Raw genomic sequence first — 24,625 nt, 5'->3', positions numbered from 1 at the left:
GAAAAATAGGTCATCTATATATCTGCCATAGAGGACCAGGCTCCCCCCGAGGTCTGCCCCCCAAATGAGTTCCTCCTCAAGGGCCCCCATATATAGGTTGGCATAACTCGGGGCGAACCTGGTCCCCATGGCAGTCCCCCGTGACTGTAAATAATATTTGTGATTAAACGTAAAAAAATTGTGCTCCAATATAAATTTTATGGATGTCACCACCAGGGCCTTTAGGTTGTCATCAACCGATTCATCTTTTTTCAGGATATCGGTTATGACTTGTAGTCCTTTGTCATGTGGTATATTAGAGTAGAGGGATTCTACATCACATGTTAGGAAATGATATGTGTTTTTCCACCTGATTGTCTTCACCATATTTAGAAATTGCGTGGTGTCCTTAATGTATGATTTTAATTGTACTACGTATCCCTGGAGGTGAGCATCCATAAAGTGCGACAAATTGGAAGTGATAGATCCTATACCAGAAATGATTTGACGCCCCGGGGGTGAAGTGAGTGACTTGTGCAGTTTGGCAAATGATAATAAACCGGAGTGATGGGATAAGGTGTAAACAAAAATTGCCAGGTGTCCCTGGATATTGCTCCCCTGTCCAACGCCTCATCCAACATAACCTTAAGCTCACCTTTAAATTTTTCGGTGGGGTTGGAGGACAAAACCTTATAAAAGAGAGTGTTATTCAATTGCCTATTTGCCTCCTTAATGTAGTCTACTGTATCCTGTAGTACTACCCCACCCCCCTTATCTGCCATTTTTATGGTAAGATTTTCATCAGCCATTAAGATTTTTAAAGCTTTCCGTTCTTCATGGGATAAGTTATCTTTTAAGGGTTCTTTTTCTGCGGTCTCACATAATTTCCTAAAGTCCTCCATGGTTACGTTATAAAAACCCTCTATGGAAGGACCCCTGAACTGTAGAGGGTAAAAGTCTGATTTCTTTTTAAAGACTCTATCATTTTCTTGGGCTTTATCAATATTAAATAACTGAACAGTCCCATTAGTTGTACTCTCCAATCTTAGCTCCTCCAGAATATTCAATGCACCCTTGTCCTCCTCGTCCAGAAATATAGGTATTAAATCCTCGCCATTAGGCAATTTTTTACATTTTTTACTTGCAAAGTAGCGTTTACGGCATAGATTCCTTGTGAACCTATTAAGGTCAACAAACAATCCAAATAGTTTTGGTTTTTTTGCAGGAGCATATTTCAGTCCTTTGCTAAGTAACTGTTTCTCTGCTGTTGTTAATTCTCTGGAAGACAGGTTAAAAATTCCCTTGTTGTTTATACTTTTCTTTGACTTTTTTCTTTTTTGTTGTAATCGTCCTCCCCTACATCCTCTAAATCTCTTTCCCTTCCTCTTTTCATATGATTGGTATTTAATCTGTTGGTATGATTGTGTTTCATTGGGCTTATCTCTAAAAAATGGTTTTGTTCATCATCTTTATATTTAGATTTCGCCCCTCTTCTTTCGAGGGTTTCTGGTGAATAATCTGCCCTACTTTGTTTGTCATACTTAGAATTATCCCAGTGGTGTAATTGTTTTTTAGGTTTGGCCCCTCCCTTTTCAATAGTTTCTGGTGAAAAGTCCTCCCTATGTAGACACTCATACCTATTTTGATGTACATAACCTCTAGGATCTTTCTGAGGGGTATTGGGCTGGGGGAGTCTTTTCCCAGTTGTAATCCATCTATTTTGCTTACTTCTTGATCTATTTCGTGTGTTACTATTCCATCTCTTATTAGAGCGTTCTCTATAAGGTTGTCTGTTTTGAGATCTTGAATAATCCCCTCTTTTCCTATTATAAGTCCTCACTGAGTCTGTCTCATAATCTCCTCTATCCCTCTCAAGTTTTTGGTCTTTTGACTGTATGACTGTCTTCTCATACGCCTCTATCTTATTATTCACCCGCTGATCTCTTTCCCTATATTCAGCGGTATTTTCAAAAGGTTTCAAGAGTTCCTGGATTTTCTCTATTTCCAATTGTATATTCTTGACCTTAGTGGTTCTATATTCAACCAGAAGCTCCATAAGATTGAAGGAGAACTTATCCAATATATTATTCCAATTATCCAGGAACTCTTTGTCATCCTTAAAGGAGGCCGATTTGAAAATACGTAGACCCCTGGGAATAAATTTATTCTTAATATATTTCTGAAGGGTCTGCTGATCCCACCAGTGTCTAGTCTCAGCCATACAGAGTGTTTCCAATTTGTTGAATAATTTATGTACATCACTGGTTTCACTATTTCTAACTTCACTTCCCTCTTTGAAAATGGGATCTTGTATATACCTATTTCTCCTTTCTAACCTTTCGGTTAGACACCTCAGAGTGGTCATTTTATCAAACAAGCAGCCACACAACCAGAACTCCCCCTAATAAGGAGGAACCTTAATAACAATAAATAATATACAATGGGCGCTAAGTTAATTGTACTGTCGATTAAAATAATTGCAGCTCACATAAGGAGGATCTGGAAGTCCTCCTAAATAAAGGGACACTGTACCTAAACAATAAATTAATACGTGTAAGCGCACATATATTAAAAAAGTGGTTAATTAGACTGCTGGTTTGATAAATAAAAATATTTTTATTAATATAAAACAGACTAAGTAAACATTTACAGAATAAAGACCATCATAGTGGAAATCGCAGAATGGATTTATGCATATATCCCCGCTATGGCCAATTGGACTTTGTATGATTAGTATTAAGCATGCATGCCTATAGAGTTAGCTGGTTAATTAGAACAAGTCGTGGTCCTTAAATACAGTCTTGATCGTTTGTAACTGTTTAATCCCTCCAGGGGAATTTTGGTAGTGATGTTAGTATTTAGTTGATTAGACAAGAACCAGAAGTTGTCCCTTAATATGAATTAATGGCACAGTCCATTTAAGTGAAACAGCTTCCTTAGATGATATTATATAATGCCAGTTTGCACTGGTTAGAAGTGTGATGCTGATAGATTTTATAATCAGTTAGTCCCCCGTCGTGACACTCATATGGGCAATGCTTACCCTCCCACTCTGTGGCGGTTCTCGTGTCTACGGCTGGGCTATATCACACTAACGGCAAGGACTTTGTCCGGCTAAGCGTTGACACGCTCCAAGCGTGTGGTGTAGCAGGAAGCGCTCGGCCGCACGTCGCGGCTTCCGGGTTGAGCGGGGCTTCCGGCTTCCGATGCGCTCCACCTGCGTTCCACTTGACGTCGTTGAGTCACCTGACGCGTTTCTCCGCCTTTTGTGGGTGGCGGTTTCTTCAGAGGTTTAAAGATCTCAAGGCACAGTCTCTATTTATCCCCCTCAGGGATGTTTCTCATTGGTCACAGAATTAGTGATCATTACTGATGACGTCTGTATCATCCTTCTCAGGGATACCCTGATTAAACCAGCTGTTTCTTATCATTTATACCACTTCTATGCATAAATCATATGAATAAAAAATGCAAATATATTTCTTTTTTTTAAAAAGACAGATATAAATATAAACATAATCCCTCATGACCACAATGAGGTGTTATCACATGCAAATAACATTTGCTCATATATATGTATATACTTAATTGAGACTCAGATAGCTAAAAGCCGTTGTTTAGAAAAACTCTAGTTGGTATTAGGAAGAGATGGTTTTAAGACCCAATTAATTAGTGGGATATATATCTCTCGAACCAATTTGGTTCCTGATATATAGCCCCATATATAGAGAAAGAGGAGATATATAATATGAACTTTTATGTGGAGACACACAGGTGTAATTAGAAAATAATAAATAAAATATGCAATATTTCTAATATAGAAATCTACTTAGAGGATAGTTATATATATGGAGATCATATTATGAGTACGTATTCAACACTAAATCTATTCATATACTATATAGTATAGAATAACTTTTCTTATATGGAAGGCTTACCATTTTTTAGAGGAAATATTATTTCATTATTAACGACCATCCTTTCTGGTTTTTTCCAGGGGATGGCATTACCCATAACAATTAGTATTTTCTATATATGGAATCAACATAGAACAACAGTACTTGGATTATACATTACAAGGGCTACATTAAAAACAGACAATCATACTAAAAGGTTTGTTGGTCCAATATTTATATTCACAGAATTCTTGAGACTAAATCTCACATAAAGGGTCTCATCAGGGGGAAGAAGAAATATATTTGCATTTTTTATTCATATGATTTATGCATAGAAGTGGTATAAATGATTAGAAACAGCTGGTTTAATCAGGGTATCCCTGAGAAGGATGATACAGACGTCATCAGTAATGATCACTAATTCTGTGACCAATGAGAAACATCCCTGAGGGGGATAAATAGAGACTGTGCCTTGAGATCTTTAAACCTCTGAAGAAACCGCCACCCACAAAAGGCGGAGAAACGCGTCAGGTGACTCAATGACGTCAAGTGGAACGCAGGTGGAGCGCATCGGAAGCCGGAAGCCCCGCTCAACCCGGAAGCCGCGACGTGCAGCCGAGCGCTTCCTGCTACACCACACGCTTGGAGCGTGTCACCGCTTAGCCGGACAAAGTCCTTGCCGTTAGTGTGATATAGCCCAGCCGTAGACACGAGAACCGCCACAGAGTGGGAGGGTAAGCATTGCCCATATGAGTGTCACGACTGGGGTCTAACTGATTATAAAATCTATCAGCATCACACTTCTAACCAGTGCAAACTGGCATTATATAATATCATCTAAGGAAGCTGTTTCACTTAAATGGACTGTGCCATTAATTCATATTAAGGGACAACTTCTGGTTCTTGTCTAATCAACTAAATACTAACATCACTACCAAAATTCCCCTGGAGGGATTAAACAGTTACAAACGATCAAGACTGTATTTAAGGACCACGACTTGTTCTAATTAACCAGCTAACTCTATAGGCATGCATGCTTAATACTAATCATACAAAGTCCAATTGGCCATAGCGGGGATATATGCATAAATCCATTCTGCGATTTCCACTATGATGGTTTTTATTCTGTAAATGTTTACTTAGTCTGTTTTATATTAATAAAAATATTTTTATTTATCAAACCAGCAGTCTAATTAACCACTTTTTTAATATATGTGCGCTCACACGTATGAATTTATTGTTTAGGTACAGTGTCCCTTTATTTAGGAGGACTTCCAGATCCTCCTTATGTGAGCTGCAATTATTTTAATCGACAGTACAATTAACTTAGCGCCCATTGTATATTATTTATCAGTATACGTACGGACTGTCTGACGTGCCTACTTGGATGCGGTCACTCATATAATCCTCCACCATTCTTTCAATGGTGAGAGAATCATATGCAGTGACAGTAGACGACATGTCCGTAATCGTTGGCAGGTCCTTCAGTCCGGACCAGATGTCAGCATCAGCAGTCGCTCCAGACTGCCCTGCATCACCGCCAGCGGGTGGGCTCGGAATTCTGAGCCTTTTCCTCGCACCCCCAGTTGCGGGAGAATGTGAAGGAGGAGATGTTGACAGGTCGCGTTCCGATTGACTTGACAATTTTCTCACCAGCAGTTCTTTGAACCCCTGCAGACTTGTGTCTGCCGGAAAGAGAGATACAACGTTGGTTTTAAATCTAGGATCGAGCACGGTGGCCAAAATGTAGTGCTCTGATTTCAACAGATTGACCACCCGTGAATCCTTGTTAAGCGAATTAAGGGCTCCATCCACAAGTCCCACAAGCCTAGCGGAATCGCTCAGTGTTAGCTCCTCCTTCAATGTCTCCAGCTTCTTCTGCAAAAGCCTGATGAGGGGAATGACCTGACTCAGGCTGGCAGTGTCTGAACTGACTTCACGTGTGGCAAGTTCAAAAGGTTGCAGAACCTTGCACAACGTTGAAATCATTCTCCACTGCGCTTGAGACAGGTGCATTCCACCTCCTATATCGTGGTCAGTTGTATAGGCTTGAATGGCCTTTTGCTGCTCCTCCAACCTCTGAAGCATGTAGAGGGTTGAATTCCACCTCGTTACCACTTCTTGCTTCAGATGATGGCAGGGCAGGTTCAGGCGTTTTTGGTGTTGCTCCAGTCTTCTGTACGTGGTGCCTGTACGCCGAAAGTGTCCCGCAATTCTTCTGGCCACCGACAGCATCTCTTGCACGCCCCTGTCGTTTTTTAAATAATTCTGCACCACCAAATTCAAGGTATGTGCAAAACATGGGACGTGCTGGAATTTGCCCAGATTTAATGCACACACAATATTGCTGGCGTTGTCCGATGCCACAAATCCACAGGAGAGTCCAATTGGGGTAAGCCATTCTGCGATGATCTTCCTCAGTTGCCGTAAGAGGTTTTCAGCTGTGTGCGTATTCTGGAAAGCGGTGATACAAAGCGTAGCCTGCCTAGGAAAGAGTTGGCGTTTGCGAGATGCTGCTACTGGTGCCGCCGCTGCTGTTCTTGCGGCGGGAGTCAATACATCTACCCAGTGGGCTGTCACAGTCATATAGTCCTGAGTCTGCCCTGCTCCACTTGTCCACATGTCCGTGGTTAAGTGGACATTGGGTACAACTGCATTTTTTAGGACACTGGTGAGTCTTTTTCTGAGGTCTGTGTACATTTTCGGTATCGCCTGCCTAGAGAAATGGAACCTAGATGGTATTTGGTACCGGGGACACAGTACCTCAAACAAGTCTATAGTTGGCTCTGCAGTAATGATGGATACCGGAACCACGTTTCTCACCGCCCAGGATGCCAAGGCCTCAGTTTTCCGCTTTGCAGCAGGATGACTGCTGTGATATTTAATCTTCCTCGCAAAGGACTGTTGGACAGTCAATTGCTTGGTGGAAGTAGTAAAAGTGGTCTTACGACTTCCCCTCTGGGATGACCATCGACTCCCAGCAGCAACAACAGCAGCACCAGCAGCAGTAGGCGTTACACTCAAGGATGCATCGGAGGAATCCCAGGCAGGAGAGGACTCGTCAGAATTGCCAGTGACATGGCCTGCAGGACTATTGGCATTCCTGGGGAAGGAGGAAATTGACACTGAGGGAGTTGGTGGGGTGGTTTGCGTGAGCTTGATTACAAGAGGAAGGGATTTACTGGTCAGTGGACTGCTTCCGCTGTCGCCCAAAGTTTTTGAACTTGTCACTGACTTATGATGAATGCGCTGCAGGTGACGTATAAGGGAGGATGTTCCGAGGTGGTTAATGTCCTTACCCCTATTTATTACAGCTTGACAAAGGCAACACACGGCTTGACACTTGTTGTCCGCATTTCTGTTGAAATACTTCCACACCGAAGAGCTGATTTTTTTGGTATTTTCACCAGGCATGTCAATGGCCATATTCCTCCCACAGACAACAGGTGTCTCCCCGGGTGCCTGACTTAAACAAACCACCTCACCATCAGAATCCTCCTTGTCAATTTCCTCCCCAGCGCCAGCAACACCCATATCCTCCTCATCCTGGTGTACTTCAACACTGACATATTCAATCTGACTATCAGGAACTGGACTGCGGGTGCTCCTTCTAGCACTTGCAGGGGGCGTGCAAATGGTGGAAGGCGCATGCTCTTCACGTCCAGTGTTGAGAAGGTCAGGCATCGCAACCGACACAATTGGACTCTCCTTGTGGATTTGTGATTTCGAAGAACGCACAGTTCTTTGCTGTGCTTTTGCCAGCTTAAGTCTTTTCATTTTTCTAGCGAGAGGCTGAGTGCTTCCATCCTCATGTGAAGCTGAACCACTAGCCATGAACATAGGCCAGGGCCTCAGCCGTTCCTTGCCACTCCGTGTGGTAAATGGCATATTGGCAAGTTTACGCTTCTCCTCCGACGATTTTATTTTAGATTTTTGAGTCCTTTTTTTACTGATATTTTGTGTTTTGGATTTTACATGCTCTGTACTATGACATTGGGCATCGGCCTTGGCAGACGATGTTGATGGAATTTCATCGTCTCGGCCATCACTAGTGGCAGCAGCTTCAGCACGAGGTGGAAGTGGATCTTGATCTTTCCCTATTTTTGGAACCTCAACATTTTTGTTCTCCATATTTTAATAGGCACAACTAAAAGGCACCTCAGGTAAACAATGGAGATGGATGGATACTAGTATACTTATGGATGACGAGTGACTGACGACACAGAGGTAGCTACAGCCGTGGACTACCGTACTGCGTCTGCTAGTATAGAGATGATAATGATATAAAAAATATATATATATCACTACTGCAGGTATATATAATATAATGACGGACCTGCTGGACACTGTCAGCAGACTCCTAAACTACTAGTATGAAGAAGATAGAAAAAAAAACCCACCACAGGTAGGTATACAATTATGGACAAGCATTGACGACACAGAGGTAGCTACAGCCGTGGACTACCATACTGCGTCTGCTAGTATAGAGATGATAATGATATAAAAATATATATATATATCACTACTGCAGGTATATATAATATAATGACGGACCTGCTGGACACTGTCAGCAGACTCCTAAACTACTAGTATGAAGAAGATAGAAAAAAAAACCCCACCACAGGTAGGTATACAATTATGGACGAGCACTGACGACACAGAGGTAGCTACAGCCGTGGACTACCGTACTGCGTCTGCTAGTATAGAGATGATAATGATATAAAAAATATATATATATCACTACTGCAGGTATATGTAATATAATGACGGACCTGCTGGACACTGTCAGCAGACTCCAAAACTACTAGTATGAAGAAGATAGAAAAAAAAACCCCACCACAGGTAGGTATACAATTATGGACGAGCACTGACGACACAGAGGTAGCCACAGCCGTGGACTACCGTACTGCGTCTGCTAATATAGAGATGATAAAGATGATAGAGATGAACAAAAAAAATATAACACTACTGCAGGTAAATATTTATATAATATAATGAATGACGGACCTGCTGGACACTGTCAGCAGAATGCGTTTATAGAATAAAAAAAAAAAAACACCACAGGAGTGTTTAACTTTTTCAGGCAGACAATATACTGGTGGTCACTAGTCAGTCACACTGGCAGCAAAAGTGTGCACTGTACTCCTGCTATAACTGCACCCCAGTCTCCCCCACAATTCAGCTGTGTGAGCAGTGAGCACTCAGCACAGTCAGATATACATAGATGATATTATCATGCAGCACACTGAGGCTGAGCACAGATATGGTATGTGACTGTGTATTGTTTTTTTTCAGGCAGAGAACGGATTATATTAAATAATAAATAAAACTGGTGGTGGTCAGTCACTAGTAACTATCAGCAAAACTCTGCACTCTGAGTACTCCTAATGCTCCCCAAAATTACTAAGTTAGTAGTAAATCAACTCAAGTGTCTCTATCTATTCTAACGGAGAGGACGCCAGCCACGTCCTCTCCCTATCAATCTCAATGCACGTGTGAAAATGGCGGCGACGCGCGGCTCCTTATATAGAATCCGAGTCTCGCGATAGAATACGAGCCTCGCGAGAATCCGACAGCGGGATGATGACGTTCGGGCGCGCTCGGGTTAACCGAGCAAGGCGGGAAGATCCGAGTCTGCCTCGGACCCGTGTAAAAAGGCTGAAGTTCGGGGGGGTTCGGATTCCGAGGAACCAAACCCGCTCATCTCTAGTAATAATTAGTTTTAATCTACTACTGTTTTAACACTGTTTACCAAACAAGTCAAATTTATTTATACAAACACTACCGCAATTTCCCCACAAAAATCCACACTCTATCCAGGAGCGCCAGAGGTTCCACCCTCCCCCTTTTTTGCCATTGATAAACAGAGGAATACTTGAAAGAATTCCTACGTTGGTAACCTAGGCTGCACGGATAGACCCTCTTCACATACATACATACATACATACATACATACATACATACATAGAACATTTACTGCGGGAGCGCAGATCACATCCCCATTGTACAAAACAATGCCTCCTCCTTGGCCCGATGAAGCTTCCTGAGCTGGGAGTTGAACCAAGGCTTGTTGTTACTGAAGGTGCGGACTGATTTTGCTATCACACATGTGTCCTCGCAGAAGCTGATGTAGACAGGGCTAGTGTACTTTTATTTTAACAACAGCACCCCTGTATTTTTACAGCATACAGGACAGGGCCAGCACCCCTGTATTTTAACAACAGCCCTGTAATTTTACAGTATACAAGACAGGGCCAGTGTACCTTTATTTTTACAACAGCACCCCTGTAATTTTACAGCATACAGGACAGGGCCAACACCCCTGTATTTTCACAGCACCCCTGTAGTTTTACAGCATACAAGACAGGACCAGTGTACATTAATTTTTACAGCACTCCTGTAATTTTACAGCATACAAGACAGAGCCAGTGTACATTTACAACACCCCTGTATTTTTTGCAGCATACAAGACAGAACCAGAACCCCTGTATTTTCACAGCACCCCTGTAGTTTTACAGCATACAAGACAGGACTAGTGTACATTAATTTTCACAGCACTCCTGTAATTTTACAGCATAGAAGACAGAGCCAGTGTACATTTACAACACCCCTATATTTTTTGCAGCATACAAGACAGAACCAGAACCCCTGTATTTTCAAAGCACCCCTGTATTTTTACAGCATACAGGACAGGGCCAGTACTTCTGTATTTTAACAACACCCCTGTCATTTTACAGCATACGAGACAGGGCCAGTGTACCTTTATTTTAACAACAGCACCCCAGTAATTTTACAGTATATAGGACAGGGCCAGCACCCCTGTATTTTAACAACACCCCTGTAATTTTACAGCATATGAGACAGGGCCAGTGTACCTTTATTTTAACAACAGCACCCCTGTAATTTTACAGCATATAGGACAGGGCCAGCACCCCTGTATTTTCACAGCACCTCATTATTTTTACGGTTACTAGACAGGGCCAGTATACCTTTACAACACCCCTGTATTTTTTTACAGCATACAGGATAGAACCAGCACACCTGTATTTTCATAGCACCCCTGAATTTTTACAACATACAGGACAGTAGCCCTGTACAGTGCAGTGACAGGACAGCAATACTCATGTACAGCTGCAGCACCCCTAACAGCACAGTGACAGGACTCCACAGTGACAGGATAGCACCCCTAACAGTACACAGGACAGCACCCCTAGAGAGCACACACTGACCCCACCCAACATCACCACCCACAGAGAGTCAGAGGTCTGTCTCTCTCACTCTCCAAGTCCAGAGTGAAAATGGTGTCAGTGCGCAGCTCTTTATATGGAATACAAAGCCCGCAAGAATCCGACAGTGGGATGATGATGTGTTGCCTCGTTATGTTTTCTGAGTCTGGCGGGAAGTCCTTAACCGGATTCAGATCCCGTGTCGGATCATGAAGTTCTGGGGGTAGGGGGGTAGTTGGATCTTGGAGATCCGAACCCACTCATCTATAGTTAAGAGACAGTGAGAGCAAAGAATGTGGTCACTACAAGAACTGGAAGTGAAAGTAAAGTAGCCTACCAATGCCCAGATGCTCTCTTTCTGAAGTCACATCACGGAATACAGTCAGGATTACTGTCACCGGAATCCCAACACTATTTGGAATGTCAACACCGGCATCCCGAATAGGTAGACATCCCATCATCATAATCCCGACAGTTGGTGCCGCTGAGGAGGTAAGCCACAGTGGGGAGGTTAGGTTTACGCTGTGGATGGAGAATTAGGGTTAGGTAGTGCCCCGGGAGGATTAGGGTGCTGAGAGCGGGGTTAGGGTTAGGCACTCCCCTCTGAGGATTAGGGTTAGGCTTCAGCCCGGTAGGGTTAGGTTTAGGCAGCGGGGAAGGGAGGTTAGGATTAGGCACTGATGGGGGAAAGGTTAGGGTTAGGCACTAAGGTGAACGTAGGAGTTAGGCAGGGTTAGGGGGTGGGGGAGAGGGAATAGCTCCCCTCACTTATCCCTGTCGGCTTCTGCACAATCGGGATACCGATGTCGGTATTTCGAATGTCGAGATCCCGCCCGCCGGCTTCCCGTACTGATCCACACAACACATATTTAAAAATGAAGAATAGCTATACAGAAATATAAATGTGATATAGTTTGTAAAATATATATATATATACTGTATTTAGCAAAAACACATACACTGTAACTACGCCCAGAAATGTTTTTTCAGTGGGCTGCCTGGGCAGAGGGTGTAAGATTTGGACTACAGTATTAATCCATAGCATAATCTTTATAAAATGTAAGATTTTTAATAATTTACTTACAATATACTGTACTATATCAGTGCGTTTTATATTTAAACTAACTGCAATTTCAGTGCCCTACCCCTCCTCAGCCCTTCCTCCCTCCCCCACAACCACCTTTTTTTGTTGTGGCAGTGCATTATACAGCTCACATTTTATATTCTACTATTGGCTAACTAAATTAGGCCAACTTTGTTATGCGGTTATTTTGTGACAATATACATTTTCAGGGGTTAGCTCTACGTTTGCCCCTTCATGCACTTAGGGCCTGAATCAGACCTGATCGTAGATGTGCTAAATTCAGCACATCTACGATCAGTTTCACAGACACGCGGGGGGATGCCCAGCACCGGGCTACTCCCCCCGCCTGTCTGGCGCTTCCCCCCCCCGCACCGTCCAGGCAAGCCTGCGTTGCCCGGACTGTGCCCCAAAAACAGCGGCCAAACCACGCCAGCCCGCCCCCTCCCACCCAGCGACCGCCTCTGTCAGTCAATCAGGCAGAGGCGATCGCTGGGCAGAGATGCCGATCGCATCTCTGGCATGCGCCAGCGCACTGTGGCATCGGCACATGCGCAGTTCTGACTTGATCGACCACTGTGCAAAAACACATAGCAGAGATCAGGTCTGAATTAGGCCTTTAGAGCATTCAAAGCACCACAAAAATTAGCAAAAGTCCAATTATCGGCATCTTCAATGTCGTGTGACCTCCGGCATCTCCACCGTCAGCAAATCGTATATATTCCGAACTGACAATGGGGATGGGGAAACGTTTGGTTTTAAAAGTTACTAAATAATATTCAGGTAATAACTTACTGCGAGACTTGTGAGTAAAATATGTAGATCGCCAGCTAATTACAGTACCAAAATGCATGACCCAATTTTCTTTAACAGCTTTTATTTTTATGTTTTTGCCTGCGATTCCCTACGGGACAGAGCTAGAGAATATGCTAGGGTGTTATAAATATAACTTAACAGTAAATAATCAGATGCATTTAATTGTAATACCGTCCTATTAAACAGCCTTCAACGCGGAAACTATAAAAGATTTTTCCCCCTATTTTGATTCATAACTGTTGTTATAGATACAAGGTTAATGGCTCTCTCACAAATTCATTTTTGGACCTCTGAAAGTTCATTTGCATGCCTGCAATTAAGGATGAATTGATCAGTCACTAATTAATGCTATGCTATTACACATTTTAATTTGTAAATTATGCAGATGTGAGTGTTCACACATTTTTAATTCGTATATTATACAAGCCTAAATGTTTACTATGCCCTTTTTAATCTCCTTGCACTAGTGTAGCAGTTTCTCACTACTGACTGATGGGCCGCTAGACGCTGAGGTGTATGACACGGTGCATGTGGATGCGGAACCCTTTATATCATAATGGGATGTATACAGCTGTGTCAGCCACTCTTCCAATACTACTGTACAAGTTACTGCATTTAGCGCTGTAAGTAATTACCAGACATTACTGCTCATAATTGTATCCATGCCCGAAACTGCATTTTTTTGCTTGCTAGTATTTTTTATATATTGTTTGGATTGCTCTGAAGTAGTTAAATACTCTTTAAATGCTTTCTTTAATTAAAACTGACTGTTATTAATCATTTCTCCCAACCTTTTTCATTAATATTTCCGGCATAGCTGGTTTCCAGGTGGCATTCTTTCTAGAAACTAGAAGTTCTTTCCTAGGTAAGTATGGTCTACTGTAGAAGATCAGTTCTTCATATTTGCTAACTTAAGGAGACAAGAAGGGAAGCTTTGCAGTATAATTACCTGGCATGTCATATAGGAGGTCATTCCGAGTTGATCGCTAGCTTTCATTGTTCGCAGCGCAGTGATCAGGCTAAAAATCTGCATTTCTGCACATGCGTTTGCACCGCAATGCGCACGCGCGACGTATGAGTACAAAGTCCATTGTGGTTTTGCACAGGGTCTAGCGAAGCTTTAATTCGCACGGTACGACGCATGGAAGATTGACAGGAAAGGGGCGTTTCTGGGTGATAACCGACCGTTTTCAGGGAGTGCTTAGAAAAATGCAGACTTGTCATGGAAAACGCAGGCATGGCTGGTGGTTCGCTGGGCGGGTGTGTGACATCAAAAGCCATCCCTCCGTCATTAGAATCAACAAACACAATGAGTAGCTACAGGACTGGTCTTGTTTTGCACAAAATTATTTTGCAGGCACTCTGCTGCACAGGCGTTTGCACTTCTGCTAAGCAAAAATACACTCCCCAGTGGGCGGCGACAATGCGTTTGCAATGCTGCTTAAAGTAGCTAGTGAGCGATCAACTTAGAATGACCCCCATAATGTACAGATGTCATACATGTGATGCAGTGATCAATGGGGGTAATTCTGAGTTGATCGCAGCAGGAAATTTGGTGGTCATTCCGTGTTGTTCGCTCGTTGCCGATTTTTTCACTATATTGCGATTAGTCGCTTACTGCGCATGCGCTTAGTTATTTTACACAGAAGTTAGGTATTTTACTCACGGCATAACGAGGAATTTTCATCGTTCTGGTGATCGTACTGTGATTGACAGGAAGTGGGTGTTTCTGGGCGTAAACTTGCCGTTTTCTGGGTGTGTGCGAAAAAACGCTGGCGTTTCTGGGAAAAACGCGGGAGTGTCTGAAGAAACGGGGGAGTGTCTGGGCGAACGCTGGGTGTGTTTGTGACGTCAAACCAGGAACGAAACTGACTGAACTGATCGCAATGGCTGAGTAAGTCTCGAGCTACTCAGAAACTGCTAAGAAATTTCTATTCGCAATTCTGCTAATCTTTCGTTCGCAATTCTGCTAAGCTAAGATACACTCCCAGAGGGGGGCGACTTAGCGTGTGCAATGCTGCTAAAAGCAGCTAGCGAGCGAACAACTCGGAATGAGGGCCTTTGTTAGCAGTTTGGCAAAACCATGTGCACTGCAGGGGAGGCAGATATAACATGTACAGAGAGAGTTAGATTTGGGTGTGGTGAGTTCAATCTGCAATCTAAATTGAAGTGTAAAAATAAAGCAGCCAGTATTTACCCTGCACAGAAACAAAATTACCCACCCAAATCTAACTCTATCTGCACATGTTATATCTGCCCCCCCTGCAGTGCACATGGGGGGTAATTCCAAGTTGATCGCAGCAGGAAATTTTTTAGCAGTTGGGCAAAACCATGTGCACTGCAGGGGAGGCAGATATAACATGTGCAGAAAGAGTTAGATTTGGGTGGGTTATTTTGTTTCTGTGCAGGGTAAATACTGGCTGCTTTACTTTTACACTGCAAATTAGATTGCAGATTGAACACAGCACACCCAAATCTATCTCTCTCTGCACATGTTCTATCTGTCTCCCCTGCAGTGCACATGGTTTTGCCCAATTGCTAACAAAAATCCTGCTGCGATCAACTTGGAATTACCCCCCATGGTTTTGCCCAATTGCTAACAAACTTGCTGCTGCGATCAACTCGGAATGACCACCCATATCTGCGACGGTCACTGCAGAGTAATCTATTGATTTGCAGTTACTAGTACCGATAGATTTCTGTTGATAAGAAGGCAATATAGAAATGGAGCACAAACTAAACTTGGTGCAAGCCTGTTATTGGCTGTCACAGTGTGCATTTAAAAACACACATTTGTAAACTTGAATTTTAATAACTTGTTCTATGTTTCAGATTTAGTTTTCCTTGTAGTAATACATACTTTATCTTAGTGATGTGCACCGGAAATTTTTCGGGTTTTGTGTTTTGGTTTTGGATTCGGTTCCGCGGCCGTGTTTTGGATTCGGACGCGTTTTGGCAAAACCTCCCTGAAAATTTTTTGTCGGATTCGGGTGTGTTTTGGATTCAGGTGTTTTTTTACAAAAAACCCTCAAAAACAGCTGAAATCATAGAATTTGGGGGTCATTTTGATCCCATAGTAAAATTAACCTCAATAACCATAATTTACACTCATTTCCAGTCTATTCTGAACACCTCACACCTCACAATAATATTTTTAGTCCTAAAATTTGCACCAAGGTCGCTGGATGACTAAGCTAAGCGACCCAAGTGGCCGACACAAACACCTGGCCCATCTAGGAGTGGCACTGCAGTGTCAAACAGGATGGCACTTCAAAAAATAGTCCCCAAACAGCACATGATGCAAAGAAAAAAAGAGCTGCAATAAGGTAGCTGTGTGACTAAGGTAAGCGACCCAAGTGGCCGAAACAAACACCTGGCCCATCTAGCAGTGGCACTGCAGTGTCAGGCAGGATGGCACTTCAAAAAAATAGTCCCCAAACAGCACATGATGCAAAGAAAAAAAGAGGCGCAATGAGGTAGCTGTGTGACTAAGCTAAGCGACCCAAGTGGCCGACACAAACACCTGGCCCATTTAGCAGTGGCACTGCAGTGTCAGGCAGGATGGCACTTCAAAAAAATAGTCCCCAAACAGCACATGATGCAAAGAAAAAAAGAGGCGCAATGAGGTAGCTGTGTGACTAAGCTAAGCGACCCAAGTGGCCGACACAAACACCTGGCCCATCTAGAAGTGGCACTGCAGTGTCAGACAGGATGGCACTTCAAAAAATAGTCCCCAAACAGCACATGATGCAAAGAAAAAAAAGAGGTGCACCAAGGTCGCTGGATGGCTAAGCTAAGCGACCCAAGTGGCCGACACAAACACCTGGTCCATCTAGGAGTGGCACTGCAGTGTCAGACAGGATGGCAGATTTAAAAAATAGTCCCCAAACAGCACATGATGCAAAGAAAAAAAGAGGTGCCTGACTTAGACAAAACAGCTCACCATCAGAATCCTCCTTTTCAATTTCCTCCCCAGCGCCAGCAACACCCATATCCTCATCCTGGTGTACTTCAACAGTGACATCTTCAATTTGACTATCAGGAACTGAACTGCGGGTGCTCCTTCCAGCACTTGCAGGGGGCGTGCAAATGGTGGAAGGCGCAACCTCTTCCCGTCCAGTGTTGGGAAGGTCAGGCATCGCAACCGACACAATTGGACTCTCCTTGGGGATTTGTGATTTCGAAGAACGCACAGTTCTTTGCTGTGCTTTTGCCATCTTAACTCTTTTAAGTTTTCTAGCAGGAGGATGAGTGCTTCCATCCTCATGTGAAGCTAAACCACTAGCCATGAACATAGGCCAGGCCCTCAGCCGTTCCTTGCCACTCCGTGTCGTAAATGGCACATTGGCAAGTTTACGCTTCTCCTCAGACGATTTTGTTTTAGATTTTTGGGTCATTTTACTGAGCTTTATTTTTTTGGATTTTACATGCTCTCTACTATGACATTGGGCATCGGCCTTGGCAGACGACGTTGATGGCATTTCATCGTCTCAGCCATGACTAGTGGCAGCAGCTTCAGCACGAGGTGGAAGTGGATCTTGATCTTTCCCTATTTTACCCTCCACATTTTTGTTCTCCATTTTTTAATGTGTGGAATTATATGCCAGTAATATATCAATAGCAATGGCCTACTACTTTATGTACTGCACACAACTGAAATGCACCACAGGTATGGATGGATAGTATACTTGACGACACAGAGGTAGGTAGAGCAGTGGCCTTCTGTACCGTACTGCTATATAGTATATACTGGTGGTCAGCAAACTGTGCAAAACTGAAATGCACCACAGGTATGGATGGATAGTATACTTGACGATACAGAGGTAGGTAGAGCAGTGGCCTTCTGTACCGTACTGCTATATAGTATATACTGGTGGTCAGCAAACTGTGCAGAACTGAAATGCACCACAGGTATGGATGGATAGTATACTTGACGACACAGAGGTAGGTAGAGCAGTGGACTACTGTACCGTACTGCTATATATATAGTTATACTGGTGGTCAGCAAACTGTGCAAAACTGAAATGCACCACAGGTATGGATGGATAGTATACTTGATGACACAGAGGTAGGTAGAGCAGTGGCCTTCTGTACCGTACTGCTATATAGTATATACTGGTGGTCAGCAAACTGTGCAAAACTGAAATGCACCACAGGTATGGATGGATAGTATACTTGACGACACAGAGGTAGGTAGAGCAGTGGACTACTGTACCGTACTGCTGTATATATAGTTATACTGGTGGTCAGCAAACTGTGCAAAACTGAAATGCACCACAGGTATGGATGGATAATATACTTGACGACACAGAGGTAGGTAGAGCAGTGGCCTTCTATACCGTACTGCTATATAGTATATACTGGTGATCAGCATACTGTGCAAAACCGAAATGCACCACAGGTATGGATGGATAGTATACTTGACGACAAAGAGGTAGGTAGAGCTGTGGACTACTGTACCGTACTGCTATATATATAGTTATACTGGTGGTCAGCAAAATTCTGCACTGTCCTCCTACTATATACTACAATGCAGCACATATATGGAGCATTTTTCAGGCAGAGAACGTATAATACTGGTGGTCACTGGTCACTGGTCAGTAAAACTCTACACTGTCCTCCTACTATATAATACTGCTGGTCCCCAGTCCCCACAATAAAGCAATTAGCACACTGAGCACAGATATTTGCAGCACACTGAGCACAGATATGGAGCGTTTTTCAGGCAGAGAACGTAGATATTTGCACTTGCAGCACACTGAGCACAGATATTTGCAGCACACTGAGCACAGATATTTGCAGCACACTGAGCACAGATATTTGCAGCACAATTTGCAGCCCACTGAACATAGAAACTGTGAGGACGCCAGCCATGTCCTCTCACGATCATCTCCAAAGCACGAGTGATAAATGGCGGCGACGCGCGGCTCTTTATATAGAATACGAATCTCGTGAGAATCCGACCACGGGATGATGACGTTCGGGCGCGCTCGGGTTAACCGAGCAAGACAGGAGGATCCGAGTTGCTCGGACCCGTGCAAAAAAAGGTGAAGTTCGGGCGGAACCCGCTCATCACTACTTTATCTTCCTGTGAATGCTCCACCTTCAATCACCTGTAGTAGCCTCAGGCCTGTGATTTGTTGTTTTTTAAGTAATTTTAATGGTGATCTAGTATTTAACAAATGAATCTGGGAGCAATGAAAGTTTACACTACAATCTCTGCTGTTGTAAAAGGTCGTCATGCTCTTAAAATAAATAAAATAGTAAGGAGTACAGCGCTGAAGAAAAGTGAGTTTAGTTTTCTACTAGACTTTACCCTAGCAGCAATTACCTGCACTAGGTGATGCCTGTAGTTTGCTGTTTGGGTTCATTTGTATTGAAAACTCATGTTTGAAAGTGTTTTTTTAATAGTTTGTTCCATATTTCTAATGTATTTCTCTTAATAGTAATAAATGCCTTACCATCTACTAAAAATTGATCCTTCAATCTCATGTACTGGCCTCTGGCCTGTGAATTGCTGTTTGGAGTAAAGTGGTCATTCCGAGTTGGTCGCTTGCTAGCAGTTTTTAGCTGCCGTGCAAACGCTGTCCGCCGCCCACTGGGAGTGTATTTTAGCTTAGCAGAAGTGCGTACGAAAGGATCGCAGAGCGGCTACAAAGTTTGTTTGTGCAGTTTTAGAGTAGCTCAATACCTACTCAGCGCTTGCGATCACTTCAGACTGTTCAGTTTCTGTTTTGACGTCACAAACACGCCCTGCGTTCGCCCAGCCACGCCTGCATTTTTGCTGGCACGCCTGCGTTTTTCCGAACACTTCCTGAAAACGGTCAGTTGACACCCAGAAACGCCCACTTCATGTCAATCACTCTGCGGCCAATAGTGCGACTGAAATGCTTTGCTAGACCCTGTGTGAAACGACATTGTTAGTTGCAATAGTACGTCGCGCGTGCGCATTGCGCAGCATACGCATGCGCAGAAGTGCCTTTTTTTTGGCTCATCGCTGCACAGCGAACGAATGCAGCTAGCTAACAACTCGGAATGACCACCTAAGTTTGATGGTGATCTAGTTTTTTCTAGACATCACTCTGGCAGCAATTACCTGTACTGGTCTGAGGCTTGTGATATGCTATTTGGAGAAGTGTGTTGGTAAGATATGTTGTCCTGGCCTTTACTTTTAGGCTATTAGTTCTTTATTAATGAAAACATTCTATGGTGTTGTATCATTTATTAAACCTGCCATTCTGTCTCCCACAGCTGTGCCACTATTGGGGGTATTCAATTGCCCAGGAAATTTGGGTGTGATTTATTTTACAGAATAGATGCTGACTAGGCTATATAGCGTGTTGTATCAATTCCCAGAGAGAGGTTTTGTATTTTCTTGTTTTCTTTATAACCACTGCGCACTCTGAGGGACTCCCATTGTGCGGCATCCCCCCCCCTACTTCTCTGCACTGGTATATCCAACAGGGTTGGGAGGGGAATGGCCAAACACAAGCAGATTCCTCTCTTTATCTATAATTCCCTCATCACTTACCTTTCCTTGTGCACCCTCAGCTTCCTGTCCAATGTCGTAACCCGACACACAGGATGGCGTCAGGAACCAGGCAGACGCCATATTTGCTCTCTTTTTCATCTGTACATTTTAATTCCAGGATTTTGTCACACTGATAAATTACAATACACAGATTTATCTTTTTTGCGTCAGTGCTACAATCATCGGAAAAACCTTTGGTTCATAAATTTGATCACCCAGGCAGAGGCGTCACTCACCTCTGTAACACCCGGTGGGGCATCGAGGAAAAGGGGTGTGGCTTCACATGCATGGGTGTGGCTTAAATAGAGGGGTGGGGCTTCATGGGCGGCACCTGGTTTTAGCCCATTGAAGGCACAAAAGGGGGTGGGGCTTTGCGGGAGGGACTTTGTGTCCCGACACCCTTTTTTTTGTCACTGGGGTGTGTGGGAGGTGAGGGCTGACTCCCCGGGGTGCTGTCCCTGCAGTGCTGGCTCCTACACAGTGACAGGAGCCGAGTGCTGCACATAATATAACAGTGCAGCACTCGGCTCCTGTCACTGTGCAGGAGCCGGCATTTTGGTGTCACCCCTTGGCGGGTGACACCCGGGAGCGGGCCGCGCCCCCTTGTGACGCCACTGCACCCAGGTCAACCAGATGACATCCTATATATATAAGTATAGTTCCATTTGTAATTATCAATCTGATACCTTGTTGAATTAAAAGTATTATACTGTTGAATAAACACAGCCTTGACATACGTGTGATTGAAGGATCATTTATTATCCAAAGAATGAAATTATAGAGATCATTGGCTGGGACATTCCTTTATACAAAAATTATATTCATATGTGGATTGATTGTATGTACTGTATATTCCATATTGGACCAACAAAGGAACACACCAAGACTATTCAATCTTTCAAGAATGATACACATTAAAAATAATATACAGAAGGAGTCGCGCTCACTTGTAGCGGCTCCACGGCAAGCGTGCATTTCCGGTGTGACTAGGTGATCCGGAGCCTACAGGAGTGCACTGAGACGCTGCCATTACAGCGAATGGGGTGCGTGCACGTCACGGACACACGCGCGGCCCAGACGCTGCGATAAGCATGCCTAGATGGGCGCGCCCGGCACAAAAGGAGCCACGATTAGCGTGCCTCCATCTGTACTGTTACAACTGAATTAATTCAGGCTCAATTTGTTGTATACTTATTTGTATCCTTATGATGTATTTAATACGATGAGTCATGTGAACCAAGAAAATGGCATGTCTATTATTTTAATATAATATTGAATAAAGACTATGGAGGTCATTCCGACCCGTTCGCACGCAGTGGTTTATCGCTGCGGTGCGAAAGGGTCTGGAATGGGCATGCGCGGTGGCCGCAGTGCACGTGCGTGATGTTGCCCGGTGACAGTGGTCACCGGGTTACGTTGAGTCTAACGAAGGAAGCGGTCACAGAGCCGACCGCAAAGAAGATTGACAAGAAGAAGGCATCCCACGGCAGATCCGGACCGTTGGCTGCTGTTTTCGGGGAGTGATAAGGAAAACGCAGGCGTGCCCAGGAGAACGGAGGGCGGATGTCTGACGTCAAAGCCGGCTCCAACATCGCAGAGATTGTCACACAGGGTAAGTAAGTCCAGGCCTAGTCTTCTTTTGCTTGAAATTTATTTAGCTTAGCAGGACTGCACAAGCGATCGCACCCCTGCTAAGCTAAAATACACTCCCCCATAGGCGTGGACTAGTTGATCGCAGCAGCAGTAAAAAATTGCTGGCTGCGATAAACTTGGAATGACCACCTATATTTTAATTGCAAAAGGGTGCACCAACAACGACAGATTATTTCTCTGTGTATTGATTAGCTTTCAGTCATTTGCAAATGAATTCTCAATGTGTTCAATCGCTGCACGTGCGGACATATGTGCAGACCACTGATAATCGCTCAACTGCGCAAACATTGGAATAGCGTGCAACTAGGCGGGGCATAATACTATAATTAGGCCGTTTGTTACTTGTTACGGAATTATAAAACATTGATACGGTAAATATTACTTTGATTAAAGAACATCGCAAATACCTTTAAAGTTTTCTCACCTTTCCTGCAGTTGCACTCGGCAAACTTTGTAGCTGTAATAGAAGATGCATTGACGTCTCAGACTAATTGAATAGCAGATGCTCGACAATGCCGTCTTGGTGGATGGTTGTGACTGAGGCCCCGAGAGAGGAAATGACAACAAATTGCCAACAAGTCATCATATTTCTTGGTATTTTATTATTCTGCACCTTATGGCGCAGCGTTCTCTCTGGGAGGATTCATTGTTTGATGCAACTTTTCCATATAGAACCATAACTTTAGTGACATTTCACAACTGAGAATAATATTTAAATGATGTTTCCGCTAATGCAGGCAGGGACAAATCAATTATTGAGGAGCATACTGTGCCTTGTGATAAACCAGAAGCTGGAAAACAGAGAGATAAGGTTGGATCCTTGATCTGCTCGTATTATAACTGATACAGAATCTGCTCACAAAGTGATTATCCCTAAACCTATTAAAAGCAAGTTTTAAAAAGTCAAGCAACATTTTAATACAAACTGTACCATGTAGAGTTGCGTCCTACAGAGAGACATAGAGCGATTGTTAATCCTTCTTGGAAATACATTAAAAATTGTCATTTGTAAAATATGCGCTACACAGTATATTTTATACATTACAGTACAGAGGCTTATGTTGGTCCAGACACAAGTCCACAATTCTCAAGGATGTCTGCAAACTGCACATGAGGGGTGTGGTATGATGCCACAAATCATAATGGTGACAATAAAAAATTGCACTTTGAGAGCTGGAAGCAGTTTGATGTTATAGTTATTGCAATGGTCAAGAAATATTTCATGACCTAGGGGTCTATTTATTAAGCTAGGAGCCGATTGGCTGGTACTTTATCTCCAGCGACTTTATCTCCATCCAAGGGTTGGTAAATAGACCTCCTACAGTATAATGTTGCAATAAAAGTTTTGCTTCTCATGACCTGCTGGACACAAGAAGGGAGGTCAGGGGGCCAAAGGCAGAGAGCATATGTAATAACCATTCACAGACAACTAATAGCCACAAGGCACACTTTTTGAAGAATTTTTAAAACCTGGAGATGCTGGTTACATCCTCCTCATCATCATCATCCTCCTCATCTTCATCCTCCTCATCATCATCATGTTCTGCTATATATGTGCAAATCTCATATTTTATTTTTTTATTTCATGGTCGTTGTTATTTTTGTTGCTTGCAATGTCTTTGTTTAGAAATATTATTCTAATTGAATAGATACAGCATTCCTTAATAGTGAGTAAGATAACCAAAGGAAAAACGTAATGCACAAAACATTGAGGGGAATTCAATTAGGCTCAAGGTTTTGCGTGTGTGGAATAGCATTGTGTGTCACGACCGGAGCCAGAGCCGTAACTAGATATTTTGTTGCCCCGTGCCAGAACGAGAATTGGTCCCCCCTCTCCCCTCATATTTTAAATAGGGACAGTGTGCACCAAAATATAGGAGCGTGGCTTTATGGGGAAGGGGCGTAACCACATAATAGTACCAAGTGACATTACACCGCCAAGTGACATTACACCGCCCCTACACCTCATTCCTCCGCCACATAGGTGAGAGAGATAAAGAGAGAGAGTGTGTGGTGTGTGTGTATCGGTGTACCACAACACATATGTTTGTCTCCCATGATAACACTTCATCTATAGCACTGCAGCACCAATTTCGATTGCATCTTTCAGAAGTCAATTCCTTCACTCCACCAACAAAAACCGTGCCAGATCATAAGATGCCTCTTTCACAGAGACAGCGGACAGTGCAGCATCTAACATCCAGCCAGTTGAGCTATGTGTGGACGGTGCACCCATGTCAAGTGCGCAGTGTGCAAGGCACCATCTGCCCTACCCTAGTTACGGCCCTGCCGGGAGCTATTTAATTAATTTTAATTTTCCCCACTGGGTAAACCATTAGTTAATGCCCTCTATAGATTCCGTGCAAAGTTTTGGAATCTATAGGTTTCCGTGCATGTTAAAATGCAGAGTCTGTATTTTAATGCAGATTTTTCATTGCAACAC

The sequence above is a fragment of the Pseudophryne corroboree genome, chromosome 1, assembly GCF_028390025.1.
Source record: "Pseudophryne corroboree isolate aPseCor3 chromosome 1, aPseCor3.hap2, whole genome shotgun sequence".
Classification (NCBI taxonomy): domain Eukaryota; kingdom Metazoa; phylum Chordata; class Amphibia; order Anura; family Myobatrachidae; genus Pseudophryne; species Pseudophryne corroboree.
This window is presented reverse-complemented; position numbering follows the sequence as displayed.